The sequence below is a fragment of the Parasteatoda tepidariorum genome, chromosome X1 (genome assembly GCF_043381705.1).
Source record: "Parasteatoda tepidariorum isolate YZ-2023 chromosome X1, CAS_Ptep_4.0, whole genome shotgun sequence".
NCBI classification, from domain to species: domain Eukaryota; kingdom Metazoa; phylum Arthropoda; class Arachnida; order Araneae; family Theridiidae; genus Parasteatoda; species Parasteatoda tepidariorum.
The window spans coordinates 22,510,769-22,532,774 of NC_092214.1; the positions used below are offsets into that span (position 1 = coordinate 22,510,769).

Sequence of the window (22,006 nt, forward strand, 5' to 3'; positions counted from 1 at the left end):
TAGAAAAGGTAATAAATAAAGATGTATTGGATTTGTATTATTTGACGTATTATTTTTTATTTTAAGAATATTTCTTTTTTTTGGCAAACTGTTAGTAAATATAGTTATAGGTAAATCGATTCTCTAATAATAAATACAATAATGCAAACAAGTTTAAAACGAATACTACATATTAAATTCTTGAAGAAAGATCAAAGATTAAAATATGTAGATATTTATTTTAGACTATGTATGTAACTGTCAAAATGAAAGAAGAATACATTCTCTTTCTGAAAGAACACTGTAAACTCTGGGATAGAGGTCACGACCCCTAAGCGAAGGGAGAACGATTAAAGGATAAACAAAAGCCATTGGTCACTTTCTTATAACTATCGATACAAAACGTCACTTCCTAGGGGGAGGGTCCGAACCTTTGTTCGAGGGCTGGGATTCCCTTCACCGCTCTCTTCGGGAGTTGCGAGGTTTGGATTTTGTTTTACTATCGGACGGTGGTATAGAATAGACTCCGGGGAATAGTGGCGTCACCGTCCGTGTTCGAAGTCTGCGAGGTTTGGGGTCCATGTCTTGACCATCTCCCTTCCCTCTCCTTTTCTTCTCTATTGAATGGATGGTTGACCGAGTAAATCTAAGCACAGATGGCGCTGGAAGTCAAAATTCTCTGTAGGACTTCCGGGGTATTATTTCCGACTGATTTTTACGCCTAAGCTTATAAAACGCCTAAGCTTACTTTTTACTTTGTTAACTATATACTAACTTCGACATTTAGCCCTAAATGATAATTTGTAAATATGCCAATACTACAATATGGTGGAACGATATGCTAATACTAACGTATGATGGTGCACGGCCAACACCAAGAACAAACGGTAATAAGTAAAAAGAGACTAAATCAGAACTCCCAAAAAAGCTAGTTCCTTCTAAATCTTACAACCATGTCACCTTTTTTAACAAGACATCTCTAATAAGCTAAAACAAATTTCTATTTCAAACTTACCAGAATTACTTACAATCATTAATATCTTATGCAGATTTGAGCTTAGAAATTACATAATTTATTTGAAAATATTGCCTCGCAGAATAAGCTGCAGTAAGCCACTGTATACTTTTTACCAGAAGTAGAGCAGGTCGAGAGCTCGAGATTGTTGTTATTTACATTTATATTGAAAATACCATCCATAGTACACAGAACTGACATAAACATAGTTTTTAAAGAAAGCGTAGAGAAAATTTAAAAAAATATTTTTTACAATTATATTCGAAAAAGTATTACTGAAAGGAAAGATATCATTAGCGATCACAACACTCGAATACGCCATCTGGGGAGAGACCGGTGTCATGCCTTTAGCCCTTCTCCCTTCTCTCTCCTCCTCTTTTCAGTTGCATAGGAATGTACTACGACATTTTCCCTTTTCTTAATATTTTTCCTTTCTATTTTTTAAAAATAATTTTTAAAATTTCCGTGATACTTTTCTTCAAAAATATGTTTAATGTAGTTTTCAGTTCCATATAGTTTTCCAACTTAAAAGATTTTAATCTATATGAAAATCAAGAGAGAAACTAACTTCCTTCCTTCCTCTATAATATGATTTTCCACACGCTAATGGGGAAAGCATGTGAAGTGTTGCCATAGGTAGAGAGTTCTGCTCTACGCCACCTGCAGCCCATTTCGATCGCCAATAATATATTCCCAAACAAATGAGCAGAGGGGGAGAGGAGAAGGATGAGGCTCTAGATATACAACCGATTCCCAGATGGTGTATTCGAGTTTTGCGTCGCGAATTCGTTATCAAGCACAAATATAATCGTACAGAAGTAAATAAAAACATGGCAGAAATACTATGATATACCGTAGAGTTTCAGCTATTCACATGTACTGACTCAATTAACCGTTTCCGGTAAGTGCTGCTAGAGAGCGCTGTAGGCAATTGAACAGGAAAAATTTCAAAAAACGTGGTTTGATGATGTCAGAGAGGATTGTCCTTAAGTTTTATAGTTCATGATTAGAAGTTATTAATGTCATTCAAATTGGTTTATAGCATTTGCAGTAAATGGCACTCATAGAATTAACTGCACAAAGCATAACTCGAAGCCTCCAAAGAGAGCAATTTTTATTTCTCGGTTACTACGGGTGAATGAGAATTTTATGTAGAGGGCGTCAAATCGTTAATGACATATGAATCAATCTACTCTATACTGTTTTAGGCTGTCTTTGTTTTTGGAATTTCGAAACTAGTTGAGACTAGCTGATGGTTAATGGCATTTGTATATTATAAGTGCTTTAAAAACATGCTGGTATTGCTAATAGAACTTTATGACGGGCGTAAGATAAATCAGATGGTTCAATCAGATTATTCATAAATTCATTAAACTTTATATGAGTGTCTGGCATAGGAATAATCGTCATGCTTTTTCTTCTAGCCAATCAGATCACAATGTTATGTTTTTAACTTTTTAGGGGTCGCGGTCGTGAACTCTAACCTTTATAAATATTTTATTTGGACAACATTGCGACAACTTATTAACAGCTTTGAAGGTAGAGAAATATTTTACCACTTTTAAAGCATGGCTGTTTCATTTTACCTCTTAAAAGATTAACGTAGTTATTGTAATGCTTTTTTATATTTTCGTATTTAAATCGCATGATTGCAAATATCTAGCACTGTGCTTGATGCATGTTTCTTTTTTCCATTTGTCTAAATGATTGTATTTCTCATTTTTTTAATTTATAAAAGCCCACGGTTATTCATAGTTTCAAAATTTATCTTGTTCCTTAACAATAATCCTTTCTGTAATGAAATTAGAACTATTGTGTTCAACCACGATTTTCTTTTAAATAGACTACTACACTAACTACAGATAGATTCTCTTCACACTGTCTAAAATTGATGGACTTAATCTTGATCTCTTGCGACAAAATTCTTAATAGATTAGATAAATAGTTTGAAGTTTTGATCCTTCAATACGCATTTTTATTCTTTAGATTCAGAAGTTCTTTTTCTATTTTATCCAGTATAAATATCGTTTAATAGTAGTTAAAGTATTTATTTTGCATTGCAGTTTTAAAAATTACATTTTAAACTTTTACTTTATGGTACTTCTATGTAGAGATGTCAAAATGCATGATAAAAAATAAAAAAGTAAACGTGTGGACAATTCTTCAATTATTGTGATATTAAAACCCTGTTAATATTTCCGTTTTTTATCTTCTAAACTCGAAATAATCCAACAAACTTAATACTTCTAAAAATGTTTGGAAGATGAAAATGTTTCAATTGTATTTTGTTATCTCATAGTGTTTTTATAACATACTATTCTAATTAATACCTATACAATAATTGTCCATTAAAAGTTATAGTTACTACTTGTTTCTAGGAGCTTTAGTTCTTATGAACTATATTTATGGTCAGTCCAATGAGAAATGTGCAGTTTGCATTTAAATAGTTATCCTCACTATGTTTATAAACATTAATTTTTCTAATCATAAAAATATTTATTTTTTATTGAGTTATGTTTCAGACTTTTTTAATTATCGAGTTTTTCTTCTTCAAATAAAAATTAAGGTTTAATTTTTTCTCTTATTGATAGAAATTTTGATTGTATTACATTAAAATTTTTCAATTTTCTAAAGAAGTAACTTTAGTTTATGAAATTTATTAGAAAGAGTTACAGTAAGTTAAAACATATAATATTATCCTTAACTTATGAACAAGCCTTAAGTTTTTCAAGATATTTTCAAAGGCTTTCTTTTGCTGCTTATACTGTTTCATTGGTTGAGCAGTCAATCATTGATTGAACGGTTTGACGGGTCAACTATTAATCGCAGTTCTTCTTTTATATTGGTCTCAATGAAACAGCTTCATAACGGTGACTTATTTACCCGGAAATTACATTTAGTCTGTAGAAAGGACTCTCCTAGTGCCAAAGTCTAAGGCCATTTGTTACTATGCTTACAAGAAATATTGCATTTCAAAGAGGGGAACTTCTCTCACCCGATTCACCTTCGAGGGCTGTGGAGTCGGAATCAAAATTAGGCAGATTTTCGCTTAAGTCGCTAAAAACATGACAACTTTGACTCAGGGTTTTGTTGCTTAGTTCATAATTGAAATGAAATTATATTGAATTGTAAAAAATAATTAATGACAAACTGAGTTGTTGTTTTTTTTGCAAATTATATATATTAATAATTAGTTATTTCCTATTTTATTAATATATGGGTGAGTGGCGAACCTTGGGACACTTTTTTATTTTTATTTATTTTTTTGATCAATTATTGTCAAAATTTTACCTGGTATTCTTGTAATATTTGAAAAAATTTTTAACTAGTTTTTGATTTTGTATCTGTCATAGAAAAATTTTTAAAACATTTTTAGTTACCTTGTTATTTGTCCCAAGGTGTACCTCCTAGTGGGGCAGTTTAAAAGATGTGAAAAGTTAAGTAGAAATTATCTAAAATAGTGTAACTAAATAAATTTACTTATTTTTTAATTTTGTTAATAAAGTTTTATTTTGTTAGTTTCAACTTTTTGTATGCAAATCCAAGTTCAATCAGTATGCAAATTGCTCAGAATCAAATACCAAACCTAAAGAACATTCAAAGCTTTTCTCTGCTTAAGTTTTAACAAAATGTCATTTGAATCTATGCATGATTTGTCTTCTTTTTCGGGATATATAAATGTTTGACTGACTCACTCTTCTCAAAACTGATAACTCTTACTCATCTCTGTCAACTCTTTCAACAACCCTACAAAGGCAACAACAGATCTTTTACCAGAAAATTTGATAAGAGCAAAATCTCTAATTAATAATCTTGTTTTACTACTTTTTTTGTAGATGAACTTTTTTCTTATCGTTAAACATTTTGCTGTCACTTTCACTGTTCATTTCATCTAAGCACGAACTGCTGCATTATTTTTATACTTCTTGCCATTAATTAAATCTAATGAGTTCCTAAAATGAGAAATAACTATTAATAAACAAAGATTATATAAATTAAAAAATACTTTGCATGCACAATATATTTTTGTTGAAAATCTATTTTATTTTTAATAAGGATCAATTATACATATCTAGTGTCTCAAGGTGGGCCACCTCAATCTGTCCCAAGGTGCACTATATACTTAGTAGGATATTTTAAACTATCATACTTTTAGGCTTAGCATTAGAACAATTAAATTTGATAACTTCGAAAGGAAAAGCTTTACACTTCATTATATTAACTTTTATTAACTAATTAAACTTTTATATGAAAGTAAGTAAACATGCTTCAAAAATAAAAATCTTAATACATTCTTACCTGCTTAATTATTAGCATCAAAATATGTTTCAAGGTTAAGTGATGCTGACATTTATCTGAATCTAAGAGAACTAAAAGATAATTTAAAATTTAAGACCAAAAATAAAAATGTCCCAAGGTGAGCCACTCTCCCCTATTAATAAATAAATGAAGAGAAAAAAAAAATTTAGTTTGTTAGACGATGAAATCGTGCTAGTTACAATATGTAGATCCAAAACACCGGAATTTTGTTGGATGATGAGCCTATTTAAAAGGTAAAGAAAGCCATCTATAAACTTAATGAAATTATTCTCAGAACAATTTGGATATTCAAATCAGGACAGTCAGGCTGTCGACATTGTAACTGAGTATCTATCTTCCTCTTCCAGTGATGAATTAATTTTTAGAAATATTTGAATAATATTGAAAAGGCTAAGGCAAAGCAAGTAAAAATAAAGAACTAAGAGACTTTAAATTTAAAAATAAAAATTCCAAACAAGATTTCTACACAGACCTTAAATAAATTGTGAAATATGATTGCTGTTATAAGACACCTCTTTTAAAACCTATACAAATATATCCTGAAAAGTTTTTAAAAAAAATAGCCATAACAATTACAACTCTTCCTCTTAGTCAAGTTAGTGTAGAAAAACTATTCTCAGTTTTGCAGTTTATAAAATTGGATCTATGGTCATCTATTGAAAAGATCTTGCGAAGCTATACTGTTTCCTAGAAATTACAAATAGCAGTTTTTCCATTTTATAATAAATGTTATTTAATATAAATAATCTGCTATGACATGAATTATATTTTATGTAGCATCTATTACTTCTTTTATATTATATTTTTTAAAAAAATAAACTAGCACATATGTATATGTTTACGTACAGAGCCGGATTATACCTTTCGTAGGCCCTAGGCATAGCCGTTTTTGGGCCCTCCCCTCCTTCCCCCACTCCTCCCCTCTATTCAAAATATATGCTAAAATTTTCTTGCATATTTTTTTTTACATTTTNCAAATCGAATTTTTATATAATTTTTGCAGCATTTACTTCTTATAACAATCAACCAGAGCCGGATTATACCTTTCGTAGGCCCTAGGCATAGCCGTTTTGGGGCACTCCCCTCCTTCCCCCACTCCTCCCCTCTATTCAAAATATATGCTAAAATTGCTATATGCTCGTTGAATCCAAAAATCGCAAAAAAGTAATATATTAAATCATAAGATTCTGCAAAATTTATTACCGAAAAATATTATATTTTTATTTGTATCTTCATAATTTTGTGCAATACACTTGTTGTTTTTAAAGCTAAATTATTTTTGTCAACAAATTTTTTTCTCCCAAGTTTTTCGTAGGCCCTAGGCACGTGCCTAGTGTGCCTATAGGTTAATCCGGCCCTGTTTACATATATATGGTGTAGTTGAAGTCTGTCATTTTCCTTACATCCTCCACAGCCTTGGACCAAACACCTCTACTTGAAATAGTTACTATAGTCCCCGTAACCTCCAAAACTAACTGTGGTGATACCAAAAACTGACTGTGCCCCGAGGCCTGAAGCATATAGATGGCAGCACTTTCTTAGACTTTTTACTCATTGAATGTTTTTTGCTTTATTTTTCAAGTTTTTTCAAAAGGGGTCAGCACTTCATTTATATCTAAAGTTTTCTTAATGATTTGGCAATTTATATTTTATTTTAATTTGGTAATTCGAATTGTAGTTTTATCTTTATTTTTCTTATATGTGGTTGTTTCATTATTAAGTCTTACTCCGTGTACTTTTTAATTGTCTTTGTTTGTCATTAATTTTTCATTGCATTTCAATTTTTCTAATTGCTTTTTCTTATTTGTTTATCCATTATGGGGCCTCGGGACACAATCAGTTTTTGATATTACCACTGATGACAGAAAGGCTCCTGTGTGTTGGTAGGCAGTGTCCTCCCTAATGAAGTGCTGTCTTGCTAGCACACATATCTTAAATATTCTTCGTTTTCTGCCAGAATAGTATTTCTGACTTTCTAAATTAAAATAAGACAAATTTGATTTTAGCTGCTTTTAGCTCTTTTTAATTTTGATTTATTATTTTAAATGTTATTTACTTATTTTGTCTTTTTCTGAATTTGTGTAAATCAATTTCATTCTTTGATTACATTGACATACTTATTAATACTTAATATTTTTTATTTTTTACAAATTACTTAAACTTAACCAAAAGCAAATAGTAAAATATGACTGAAATTTTTTTTACCTTTCGAAATTCTGCAATTTATTAAATAAAAATTGAAATTGATTATAAAATTGCAATTTTGCATGAATAATGCAATATGTTTAATAAAATATTCGAACTCAATATAACGACCTGTGTGGTCATTAATTAAAATAGTGCATATGTTTACTTATCTCATACACAGTGGACATATTAAATATCATTATTAAATATTGAGAAAAAATTTATGAATGGTTACAATTGAATATTAAATAATATTTAATAAATAACTCTTAGTTATGTTAGAAAATCCAATTTTATGCTAAAATTTCCTTTTCTTTAAAGATCTTTCAAAAATTCTATATTTATAATCTTTATGAAAACAAAGAAATTTGCTTGGGCTGTTCTGCTACAGCTATGAAATCAACCACTAATCTAACTATTCTTGTAGATGATATTTTAAAAGTTATATGATATTGAAAATTATATTGTGACTATTATGTACTAATTTATTATTTAATTACTATGGTACTTAAGTAATTACTGTTTTTAAATTCACAGATATACATATGCGTAACTATATAATATACCATTGCTTCTAACTATTGTGAATTTTAAAATCAAATAAAAATTCCAATAAATTTATATTTTTCTTTTTTTTTCTTTGTCTAACTATTATGTTTTTATTATAATCAATGTTTGTTTCTTACCTATTTTCTATCCCATTCTTCATTTTACGCTAAGTTAATAACAAGTATTTTTGCTGTAATAGTTGTAGCTGTTTGGAAATTTAAAGTTAATTTGCTTTAATTAAAAGTTTATTTGAAAGAAATAGATAAAAATATGAATAAAAAGAAAATATTAGTTTAGTTTCATCCTTTTAAATATTAATACTAAAAGAAAGAGAAAAAAAAGATTCTCCCGTTACTGGACATCCAGTTGAAAGTTAGGCCAGATATATATCTGGCTAATGTAAGATCTGTTGCATCCTTAAATATAAAAATATTTTTTCTTCAAAGAGATATATGTTTATTTTTAGCTTATCTAAGAGCTGGTCATTTTTAGTTTGTTCCATTTTGTCCATTTTATTCCAGTATCCTGAAAGAAATTCATCCCATATTTCATTTATATTTTAAACTATTGTGATGAAAATTTGAAGTTGTTTCCGAAAGCTGAGAAATTTTTCTATAAATTTTGTTCAATTTAATTAAATTCTTTCTATCATGGTATTTCTTGTTAAATTATGAACTTCAATTACATTGGTTTCTATGAAATAAAAACGTCTATGTATAAAATGTGAAATTGAGAAAATAGATTATTAAAAAAAATGTCACCATTTTATATTGAAACATATTTCTACAACTTCAAATATTTAAAAAGATGCACAATTATATCCCTAACTGTTTAATGTTATTTTTTTCTGTTTTGTATTTATATTTAAAAGAAAATAGTACTTTTTATTTTACATATACTTTGTTTTTAAATAAAATTGTTCTTGACTTTTACTTTTGAATTTGTTTTAATTTTATAATAGTTTCCAATTAAATATTTTACTTGCTTTTATTTTTTAAATTTCAAATTTTAAAAAGGCATTTTAATATGCAATATAGCAAATACTACTAGCTATTAATGCAATGTAGCAAATATTACACCCTTTAACCTTGTGTGCTGAAAGCTAGTACTGAGAAAAAAATTTATACAAACGAGATTAGATTAGTGAATTTTTCTGTAGTGAGAAAGTGAGCGTTACTTTGTGTAGGCATTGTATATTTTCCTTGCACATTTATTTATTTTGGAGGGGAGAATTTATACATTTAGTGTACAACTTGGAAAGATTTCCTTATTGGCGATCAAAGTGGGCTACAGGTGGCGTAGAGCAGAACTCTCTACCTATGGCAACACTTCACATGATTTCACCATTAGCGTGTGGAGAATCTTAGAAGAAGGAAGTACTGTTTCTGTTTTGATTTTCAAATAGATAAAATCTTTCAAGTTTGTAAACTATATGGAACTGAAAACTACTTTAAGCGTAGGTCTAAAGAAAAGGCATCATGGAAATTTTAAAAAAATGTTTTTAACAATTAAATACGAAAAATATTAAGAAAAGGAAAAATATCGTAATTCATTCCTGTACAACTAGAGAGAGGAGGAAAGGGGTAGGGCGTCCCAGATGGCGTTCTTCTCCCCAGGTGGCGTGTTCGAGTGTTGTGATAGTCTAGTCCAGGGGTCGGCAACCTGTTTCTCCTTAAGGGCGCAATACTAAATTTGAAAATCACCGAGGGCGCATATTTTGCACATAATCATGCACAATCCTAAACTCAACTGACTACTTGCTGTATATCGCCGTTTGACAAGAGTTAAGTAAATCGCTCTGGCTATCATACATTTACATTAGTCCAGCGAGGGCGCATTAAAAATCGATCGGGGGCGCCATGGCGCCGCGTTGCCTACCCCTGGTCTAGTCTATAGGTCCAGGCGTGTGATTCTTTTCCGCGAATCTCAAGACCGTCGATTCACGGACTTCCGCGAATCAATTTATATACCAACAAACAAATTTTCTGAGTTTCGCTAATCTAAAATATAAATTTTGTTACGTATTATCTNCATCATGGAAATTTAAAAAAAAAAATAATTTTAACAATTAAATACGAAAAATATTAAGAAAAGGAAAAATATCGTAATTCATTCCTATACAACTAAAAAGAGGAGGAAAGGGGTAGGGCCTCCCAGTTGGCGTTCTTCTCCCCAGATGGCGTGTTCGAGTGTTGCGATAGTCTAGTCTATAGATCCAGGCGTGTGATTCTTTCCCGCGAATCTCAAGACCGTCGATTCACGGACTTCCGCGAATCAATAATTTATATACCGACAAAAAAATTTTCGGAGTTTCGCTAATCTAAAATATAAATTTTGTTACATAAAATTTCGTGAATTACCGAGCTCTCTCTCTCCCCCCCCCCTTTCTTCCTAAGTTCGATAACGATTTTTTTTTCTATCAGATTTATTAAACAATAACGCATCTTCCAGAGGGCAAAAAAATCCATAATAACTTCGGCTAGAATTAAGGAACTACTGAGGTACTCATAAAAGTATAAAATTGATAATCTAAAAAATTAATTCCCAAATGGTTAACATTTAAAGAAGTTCGTTAGAAAAAAAAATAGTGTTTTTCTCTCTCTCTCTCTTTTTTTTACGAAACCCTTTTATTTGTTGCAACACTTGAATCTTCAAACGTTCATTTAATTAACTCCTTTTCTACGCCTCCGATTCGTGTGATTTCGTCATAAATTCACGTGGTTACACACACACACAAAAAAAAACTTGGTTAGCGTGGTGGCAATGTAAGTAACCCCATGATATGTCAACCGCTGGAAATATTTTGTGTATAAATCGCAGTAGTATGCGAGTGAGCCATCTATCGAAATTATAAGAACTTTGGTAGCTCAGTCGAAAGTCATCGCTGTATTCGTTTCAGATTGTTTTCGTTGATGCAGAGTTCTTTGCTAGCATAACACAAATTATGTATACATATATAATATAAAAAGGAAAGAGTTTGATTTTAATAAATTAAATGGAAAAAAAAACGTGTTTTTTTATACATAAATTTTGTGGAAAAACTATCCCAACAAGAATGTTTTCCTTTTTTTTTTCTACTGCCATATTAAGCAGATTTTAATTTAAAAACGCTTGGCAATTTTCATATAACATTTATTTTACATTTTGATCTGAAAGCAGAATGTTTAGAACTTCGAAAAAGCCCTTGTAGAACAGTTTATGTTTTGAGCAGAATTCTTTACATCCACTCAAAATAATGGATGTCCAAATCTCGAAGAAAAAATTATGTACTTTAACAATTCTTGTTTAACTATGCAGGCATTCTTCCATAATTTTATATTTAACTCATTAAAGCTTCACTTCGAAAATTTAGTTTGCAAAAAAAAAAAAAAAAAAAAATTATCCATCATTAAAAAGAAGATCAATAATTTAATTGAGTGTTTATATTGATGGCACCCGAAACACATGTGTCGTTCTTAAGTTACGTCGCTACTCTTGGGTAATAAGTGATAAAATTGTGAATAAGCACTTTTAAAATCATTGAGTTTTGAACTTGTTTGCAACCTTTGCCCATTTCAAGTTCTTTTATAGAGATAATAATGAAATTGACACTAATTCACTTTTAATCGACTTTCTGATGAATGTTTCACTTTCACTATTCATGGGAAAAAGGGTTCTGAAAAAGTTTTCTATAAAACGGGCAAATATTTAAAAATATATTAATTTAATGGAATCACCAATTGGTGAGATTAAATTATTTAAACCATGGAATGATTATCAATTTTTGCATATTTTTATGAGCTTTCAAGAAGTAAAAAATACTTTTAAAAATAAATCGTGAACTTTTTATTAATTTTGTGTCGTTTCATTACCAGTATTTAACTACTATTTAAAAATAATGCATCAGAACTCTTGAGAGATAATTTTAAGTTTTATCATTTAACAGTGTATCTGAAAGTAGATTAAAATTTTAAAAATAAAATTCTTTTGTTACACGCTTGGTGTGCAGAAATTAAGGATTATTTGAAAAACTAGCATAACAATAAAACAAGCAGTTACAAAAAGGTCATTGAGAAGACCAATCACCCTAAGGAAAAATTTAGAATTTGCATATATGCACCATGACGTATCGGGGACGTGTCGTAAGGAAATAAAACGAGCTATCATTGAAAGCTCAGTATTTATGTGAATGGTATACATTACATCAGTTTAAACGAAGTGAATTTGTTGTCACGTTATGATCCAGACAACACAGAAGACGACATCTGGATGATTTTACGCGCGATCGAATTATTGAATAGTTGGAAGAAGATCGAAATTTGCACGACGGCCAGTACACTGGAGACTCCTTTGAATGTGGTGCCACAAACACAACTGGACTGATGCACAAAGGGTTCGCTACGGATGAGAGCAGCTTTAATTTGACCAGTGATTCTGGACGCATACACATCTGGAAAGAGCGAGGCAATAACCCCTCTAACATCATCAAAAGATACCGATTTAGAGGAGGCGGAGTACTTGTATATTACCTGTACTGATCTACACATCTTCCTAGGTGGTTCGGTCACTGGTGCCCGCTATTGTACCTAGGTTTTCCTTCCTCTTGTGTGCCTTTAGAGGTACTGTGGGTTCTGAGTTCATCTTCATGGACGATAATGCTACAATCGCACATTGGCTGTCACAGAACTGTTTGAGAGTGAAGATGCGCGCATGATATGGCCAGTGAGGTCCCCGGATTTTAATCCCATCGAACGTAAAAAAAATAATTGTAAAAAACATCAATTATTGGAAAACATTTAATTTTATTATTTTAATAGTATACAAAATTTTTAAAATTAAAACTTTTAATGTGAAGGTTGCTGCTGCTTTTCCTTAATTAATAAATTGAATTGGGGGATGGTTTTCGATAACGTGCGTATCATGCTCAACATTCAATCGATTTGGATGTTATGTTTTTATTGTCACAAGTGTGGAAAATCCCTCTTTGCAAAGATACACTGTAACAAACGGAATTATAGCTGCCATAGCTCGCTTTACAAGCAATGGGTAGGCTTCCAAACGTTTTGAAAATTAGGAGTAGTCAGCGGACCCCCAAAATATAACTCATGGACCCCTTAGGGGTTCATGAACCACAGGTTAAGAAACCCTGCTCTAGGGAGACGCTTGGCAGCACGTCCCCAGCCGCCAGCAACAATTCTGCAGCTGCGATTAGCACTATAACAGGAATAAACAGCAATTCTTCAAGAGCTTCTTAACAGCCTGGGAAGATGATGTCTATCCTGCATAGCAGGCAGAAGTGATCATATCCCATACTAAAGGTTGGAATTTCCTTGCCAATAATCCGGCGTAACTTTGACGTTTTAGTCTTTTGTACAATTGTGTTTTAAGCCTATATTTCAATAAAGTCTCTTGGCTCGCTACAACCACAGGGATGACGTAAAATATCCCCTTGTCCGACAAACAGTATGAGTGTCGTGATTTACCTTTCCTCATCCTTGTTTCCTCTCTCTGTCAGCTTCACTCAAGAGGTACTAGAACTAGAGGAAGTCGAGTTAGTCCATATTCCCGAATTAGGAGTTCCCATGTTTTCTGGGTTGAGCTCAGAATTGCCCAGTTACTGAACTGAATATAGACATATCCATAATTCGAATGTGAAACGTCTTTTCAACACTGGTTAAGAAAATAAAACATTTCAGACTCCTAAAAATAAATATCGACAATTTAAATTCAGGTAAGTTTAACAATATTGGAAATTTTAAAAAATGCATATGTAAAAGCAGCTGGACGAAAAAATTTATTTATTCTGTTATGTGTGAAAAACTGTTTTAATTATTTATTTTAATTTCTCCCCCCGAAAAAAAATAGAACTGCGACTTTCCTGGCTAAATTCCTACTTTATTACAACAGTAAAAAGTACTTATTTGGGACATTTTCTTTCACTTTCTTAATTGGGACGCCATTTATTAGTTGTAAGACTTACGATCGGCACAATTTGAACTTTATTCATCTGTTCTAACATAGTCTTTAAAAATAAGTTATATGGAAGCACGTTAGTGTGTGTCAATGCTCTTAAAAACGGGGCGGGTATGACCTTTCCTTTGCCTTTTCGTTACTATGGTGACCATAAAGCAGCCCAAGTTCATAAGAGGTTAAGTCAAACGACTGCAATAAAAAAAATGACAACTGCTTTGTTAGAAACAACTGTTTTATAAAATATTCTGTGTAATCAGTTGCTGCTACCTGCTATGAATACTTTTTCGTCTGCCTTTATGGCTTTCTTATATACTTTTGTTCTTATGAACCTTGTTATTTTGTTGAAATCGGCTCACTGACTTAGTCATTAGGTGTGTAAAAAAGAGTTTTTTCCCCCCCTTGCGAACATTTTAGCTTGACTGCATCATTAGTGAGTGAACGTGAATCAAAGATAAGCATAAAGTATTTTTTAGAGTTCAATTGTTTATATTAAATTGTCATGTATCATCAAACATATGCAATCAAATTCTTTTTTACGAGTTCTGAGTTAACGAAGACCTGGGCTTAACGAGTAAATTTTTATTAAATGGTTGGTTTAATGTTGGGTTAACCAACATAACTCCCTGGGATTACATACTACCATAACTCGGATTTATTGTTATAATTATTAAATTGTCATATATCATTAAATATATACTATAAAATTCTTTTATTATGATAAAATTCTTTTATTATAATACATAACTACCGGAACACAACTTTTTAGACATAGCATCCTGGAATTATGACAATAACTTGGATTTATTTTTATAATTATTAAATTATAATTAATTTAATTATCATGTATCATCAAGCATATACAATCAAGTTTATTTTTTATTTCGAATTCTGATATAGCGAGAACCTGAACTTAACGTGTAAATTTTTATTATATGATTGATTTATACATACACAACATAACTACCGAAACACAGCTTTTTAGACATAGCATCCTGGAATTATGACAATAACTTGGATTTAGTTTTATAATTATTAAATTATAATTAATTTAATTATCATGTATCATCAAGCATGTACAATCAAGTTTTTTTATTTTTTTATTTCGAGTTCTGATATAGCAAGAACCTAAACTTAACGTGTAAATTTTTATTATATGGTTGATTTAATGTTAAAAATTCTACTCAATCCCCGGAAATTACAATCGTAACTCAGATTTAACGAGAGATTTTTTCTAAGCTTCTTCGATATTATTTTATTAAAGCTGTGTAAAAAAAGTGTTCGACTGTTCGTAGAATATACTCTCTCTTCGAAAAGGTTCTAATTATCCCTTTTTACCTCAATTTGTTAAGAAAAATTATTTGTAAATATGCGAAATTTTTCATCCGTTTGCTATGAATCGCACAATTGCAATATCTAACAGATGATGTTGCTATACAAACCATAGAATAGATTCAATACCTACTATTGTGCATGTGTCTCTCCAGGATTGTCCGATACCAAATGTTTGTAAAACGCATAATCTGGTTGTAATGTGGAGGAAACAATGGACAACTAGTCAAATTTTCATTTAGTGACGTAGCTAAGTTAACTGCTAACCTAACTTAAAACCGAAACGTTAACATTTGCTTTGAATGTAAACAAAAACTGGTTCTGAATCGGACGAGGAGATTTTTCAGTTCCTAAAACAAAACAGAGCTCGTGTACGTAATAAAAATGATTGAACCTCTTTCCTGGCTTCGGAGATCACCTAAAGGTGAGGCAAATGTTTACAATGTAAACGAAACAGTTCAATTGTGTATTGAACGACCCTCACACATTCGAAGAAATTACTTATCTTTTGGAATCAATAGGATAGAATTTTTAACAACTTCGGCCGACTATTGTTTACGAGCACCCTGATTTTACGAGCGATTTATCTTGGTCCCTTCAATTATGTAATAAACGAACTCAGCTGTATTGCAAAGATATTTTTTAATGAGTCGAACGTTATTAATATGCAGTTTTATGTCTCGGAAAATCGAATAAGTTTCGAATTAATGTGTATTACTTTAATTTTTTTTCAGAGGTGTAACTAATAAATGGTTTTATTAGATCAACTAATAAGCATATCATAAGAAAAATAGACATCAATGAAAGTCAATAAAAAATTTTGTCTCACGCATTTCTTAAAAATCAATAATTTTAGACTCCTTAGAAAAAATAAGGACACAAAAAATTCACAAGTCACAAATATTTAAGCGAGGAAAAAACAAAAACTCTGTCGATATCTGAAAAATCGCAATTCATCAAGGCAGGAACATAAGAACATGTTTGATTGCAAGTTGAAACTTGAAAGTGTTACCTGTAATAAATAGTCTTTCAACTTCTCTGTTTCTTACCGCAATCTAACAGGTTTTGGTGTTTCATACACCCTCCTTATTCAAGTGTGATTGTCAGATTTCGGTAGCGTTTTGTTTTCTATGTGGATTTTAGAAATATACATTAAGGGTGGTCTATGCGGAATACCCTTTAGGTTCAGTAAGTATACCTAGATGAAAAAGAAATGTAGGTTGTTGTAATGTGTTATGACTGTCGTATAATCTCTTACATAACAGCATAAGAAAGCTTTATTTGAATAGAGGAACTCAATAGTTGTTTATTTTGAGATTAAGACCAACGTTTAAGGAGTTTTTTTTTTTTTTTATACCTTATGTGATTTATGGTGCCCTCTGGTGACAGAAATAAGCTAGAAGAGCGTTAGTTTTATTATCAGATAGAAATGAGACTTATATGAACTGAAAATAAAACTCCGTTAGTTTTATTTTTTCTTAATTAGTGAAGTTTACCCACTATTCAAATAAAGTCTGCATATTGAATTATAAGAGCACTGACGCAGCCAAATTGCGTCTGAAATGTGTGCTTACAAATACAGTGGCGTTAAAATAAAGTTTAAAAAACAGTACCGATTCATTTAAAAAACTGGATTAAAAATTCGTTGTAACCGGGGTTTGATCCTCGACTCCGCTAAGACCCGCCGAGTGCGTGATATATACGTACTCGTATAGAACCGAAATTCCTGTGGTCAGTCGTTAAGCAGTACCATGAGTACAGGGATCTGGAGAAAACTTCCTTCCCCCTCAGATCTATGTCGAAATTGTGATGGCATCTCTTCGGATCATCCTTAGAGATGTTTCCCAGACCGTCGCCAATAACCCATTGTGCAGCTCTAGTGCGACGTGAATAGAGTACCTACCTAACGATCAGGTACTATTCATCCGATTGCGTTTAAATTTGTAGTTTGTTATTCAAAATTACAAAGTTAAAGTGAAGGGGGGAAAAAATTTCGACGACTATTAAATTAAATACAGAAGAAAAAAAACTTTTTCATGGAATTATCTGTAGATAAATAAATTTTATAAATGTAAAAAAAAGAAAATAATAATAATTGTTTGTGGGCCTTAGAACGGACAAATAATTCAAATATTTTGAAAGTTATTAAACTTTTTAAAACAGACCAATTTGACCAGGTTTTTCTACTTAGATGAAAGTCAATGAAAAAATCTCGATTTTGGCAAATTTTTATGTGCACTGATGATGCAGCGTTGGAGTAATTTTTTAAATAACTAAAGAAGCAGATCACAAACACTTTCCATTTTCAAAGAACTGACTTTTCCTTATAGTGACGTTTTGGGCCATTTTCTTTATAAGTATAGTGAGCTTAGGCTAAAGATGGGCCAAACTTGACCCGACTATCTTGAATGACTTTCAAGTTTAAACTCGCGGAATATGAAAATTAATATTTGCTAAAAAAGCGTTATTTCGTGTGACGACAGAGCCAGGGACCGCGGTAGAGGGGGGGGGAGTGGAGGGAGCTTCAGCTCACGCGCATTTTATAATTGATGAGACCCTTCATAGATTACAATTTTTTACTCAATATTTGTGTGATTAAATTCACAATTATTAAAAATTGATACATTTTGTGCCTGAATTCTGAAAAAAATATATCTATTTCAATCAAGTTTTAACATTTCTTTTGCGAAAACTGCTACCATACGATGCAAATACGAGAGCCTATTGCTGATCAAAGGGGATCAGCTATAGGCTCTCGTATATACCTATTGCTTTTCACTATTGATCGGCAAATACCTATTGCTGATCAATGGGGAAAATTCTTGGTCAAATGATTTTAAAAAAGAATAGTAAAACAGAATTAAAGAAAATGCCTTTAAATGAGAAATTATCTTTTATTTTGATTTTGAAACAATTCGAATCATGCTTCGAAATTTTTCGGAATTCGAATTCTTGATTGCCATTTTTGTGAGGTACCGACAATTCAGTACCGATAATATTAATAATATATATATTATGTAGTGAGGGAGAGATCCCCCTCCCCTTACTTTTGAGATACTTCTGCGATCTCTGAACAGAGCCTCAGAAAAACAGCCTTAAAGGTAGTCAATTTTGACTACACAAAAAATAAACCAGTTTGCGTATTAGCCAATGTTTTAGAGAAATCGTGTTGAAACAAGAAAAACTAACGTGGTATTCAATACATTTTTAAAATCTACTTAGTCGAGAAATAAAAAATAAATTCTCAGCCGTTGTTAAGCAGCTCATATTAATAAATCAAATATCTTAAGTTTCTTTGGCGGATTTTATAATAGAAGTTGGCTTGCGTCCAAAATGATTCACTTTTTAAGTAGTCTAAGCATATTATGATGCCGTTTGAATACTTTCAGTTTTGGGCTGAGGTGGCTTATATTAGAATATTTAATATTTGATGTTTTCTGCTAGATCCAGAAAAGTATCATTAACTCGAAGCATATGCTAACTAATGTTTCTCGAAAATCAGACGTGTCTTATTCGCACAAATTCCAATCATAGAATTAAAAAAATTTAGTACATCATAAAGAGTGGCGAGGTTCTTTAAAATTTTGTGGATTTTCATATTAATTAAAACATTTTCATTTATGAGAATTATTTTTCTCTATTCTTTATCTCTAGTTTGAGGTTAGCAATCAAACCAAATTTTCATATGGTAACTGCGTTGAATGACACGATTTTTGAAGACTATACATTCTTTAGAAAGTGTCAGGGAACGTAGCATTTTTAAAAAGTGCTTAAAGGTGCTTATTTTCGTTTTTTAAAAGCCCTTGAAGGTGCTTTTTTCATTGGGTGTTTTTAAAAAGTGCTTAATTTTCCCTTTTCTAAATTAAGATTTTTCCTTTACCCTGTTGATTTTCGCTACGAATTATGCAGAAAGACACTTCACATTGTTCTATTCAACGTTTTCACAATTAATTCAACCCCAATCTATTTCGCCGCATCGTCAGTCTGTAGCGTATGAAAACGCCATTCGATTTACATGATTTAAAAATTTTTGACAATTGTCAAAAACAATGACAAAAGGTTTTTTTTTTTTTTGACATGGCGGATAAAACCGTAAATTGTCAAAAGCTTTCCAACCCTGCCTAGTTATGATATTTTTTTAAAGTGCTTAAAAATATGAGTGTGCTTGAAAAAAGTTTAAAAGGTGCTTATTTTTTGTTGAATAATTTGGCTAGACATCTTCATTTTATTTACTAATTGCCATTGCAACGCAATAAGTAAATGAGAAAATATAATAGCGGTTTTTAGTAATGCAGGTGTAAAACTCGTAGGGGACGATTTTTATACATTTTATTAGTTTGAAATAAGTCCGAAGCCGGAGTGAGCCCGTTACATCTCTAATGGTTATTATCGTTTTGAATTGAATTTTTCATTTAAAGTGTTCAGTTAATGTTCTTCTTAACCTTTGTGGAAAGAGTTTTTGAAAAATTAATTCTCTGATTCGATTTCATACAAGCATTGATGTAATAGATTCATTTTTAATTTAATTCTGTGTGATCGTATATCCGATTCAATCCGGACTGAACGGAAACTCTTATCTATAATTGAAGAACTAACTTGAAAAAAAAGAGGGTTGGATGGAATTTGGTGATGAAATAAGACTCAAGAACAAAAACAGTACATATACTGTAGATAAATTAAAAAAATATATTTCTACCGATCTCTTTAGACAAGTATCACGATTAGAAAACTTCAGTTTCATAATTCTTATTTAAGAAGATGTATCTTTCTTAAATTTATTTTTTCGCAGTATTATGAAAAATCATGGCAAGCCATTCATAGCGAGTTGTTTTAATTAATATTTAAAAAAAATTTCTTTTATTTTGATTAATTTTTCAAATGAAACGCTTTAAATGAGATTTGAATTATTTACGGTTTGTTATTATAACACTGCTAGGAATTTTTTTTCTGTGATTATGACAACGCTTTAATTATTTCTTGCTTTACATGTTGTTTTAAAACTAGTGTAGCAAATGTTTACTTTTGCTGCTTTAAATTAATATAACAAGAGTGCGACGAATTTTAACGATCAGGGTTAAACATAAATGTTTCTAAAATTGAGAAATACAAGTTTTGTTGGAGTTTTTGACTTACAAAATATATAATTAAAAAATATAGCAGACGATTTTTTTCGATAAATACATGGCTAAAAATGTAACCCACTGTCACGTAAAACGATTTCTTACATTTTTGTTTTATCAAACGATATATTTAGTAAATTACAGACGATTTTTCCTTATCCTGTTCTCAATTCATTTAATATTTGTTAGTTCATAACATAATAACATGTTTGATCTCAGTAATGTAAATAACTTTTTTTCCTTGAAAAATATTTCTGAGCATGAGAATAATCACATACAGGGTAAAGAACAAAGTCATTACTAACTAATCACTTAAAATTTCAATAAAAAAATAACTCATTAAACTTATTTTTGTTATTTTATTTTATTATTTATTTTCTTGCAACATTAAGTTAGCGCTTTTATTTTTGATTTCTTATCACATCTTGTACCAATAATTGTGCTTTTAATTCCCATCAATTAGTGTTATTTTTAAGTGAATGTATACAATACGACAGCCTAAGGTTTATTTATTAAATTTAGTTTATTGTATTTGGGACTGTAATATGTTGCAAACAGTATGTTAATTAAGGAAAATTATCTAAAAATGAATATTATGTAGTTTTTTTTTTTTTTGGTGACCCAATTTAATTTATATGATGATTTGAATAAAAGCTATAAATTTTCATTTGTTATTATTATTTATTTAATTTGTTTTTGGAAAGCATTGTTCTTAATTTATGTTCGAAATTGTACAAAAGAGTTCGTAATTACTTTGCCTATTGTTCTAGTTTTAAGTGCAGTTAGCACAATTTGTAGGCTTATATGTACTGTAGTTTTATACTTTGTATTAGCCAAGAGGCAACTCGTTATTTAATATACCAGTGGTAGTAGCTACAGCATGTTTCAATCCCAAAAACAACGAAGGTTTTCCAGTCAGTAGCGCCATCCATTGATGAGCTTAGTAACTCATTTTGAAAATTGTTTCGAAAAACTTTTTTCGTTTTATAAGCAGAACGCATCAAATCCAACGTGTCCAATTTTTTTCTGTTTTAAATAGATTTTCAAAAAATTGTGTTATTTTAGGGACATATTCTTAAAGTTTAATTCATTATTGTAATTTATAATGCAGGTATAATTTAATTATTATCTGCGTAATAATACAACCTGTAATGATTTTTGAAGCACTACATTTTAAAAGCACACCTATCATATGAAAACATTTATTGCGAATGAATTATTATTCTATTATTGTAGACAAGTTTTCTCTCAAAATATTTGACAGCGATATTTTCGATGTCCTTCAAAATTCTAATCCGCACTGTTTTATTATAATAACCTGAAAACTTTTGAGGTCAATGCCAATCTTACTTTCTCAGATCATGTACGAATCTTTTACATCTACCATAAAACGGACAACATCAGCTTTTCCAATTTATGTAGATTCGTTTACTGTTTATGATTGTTTCAAACTTGACTTGTTTCAAATAATCACATGTGTAGCAACTGTAAACGTAAATAAATAAAACTTTTAAGTCTTTGATATGTTTCATTTTCTCCATTAAATAATCAAAGA

General features: G+C 30.7%; 1 protein-coding gene across 2 annotated transcripts in view; it reads left to right on the forward strand.

The window, feature by feature from the left end:
- Positions 1 to 1,976: 1,976 nt before the first annotated feature.
- Positions 1,977 to 22,006, forward strand: part of LOC107437530 (orphan steroid hormone receptor 2) — a 123,517-nt gene continuing 103,487 nt past the window's right edge. Inside the window, exon 1 of one of the 2 annotated variants that reach the window (XM_043040090.2) lies at positions 1,977 to 2,533. The gene's annotated coding sequence lies outside the window, so the exon portion shown is untranslated. The remainder of the gene's footprint in view (positions 2,534 to 22,006) is intronic. The other variant, XM_071187938.1, reaches the window with a different exon arrangement.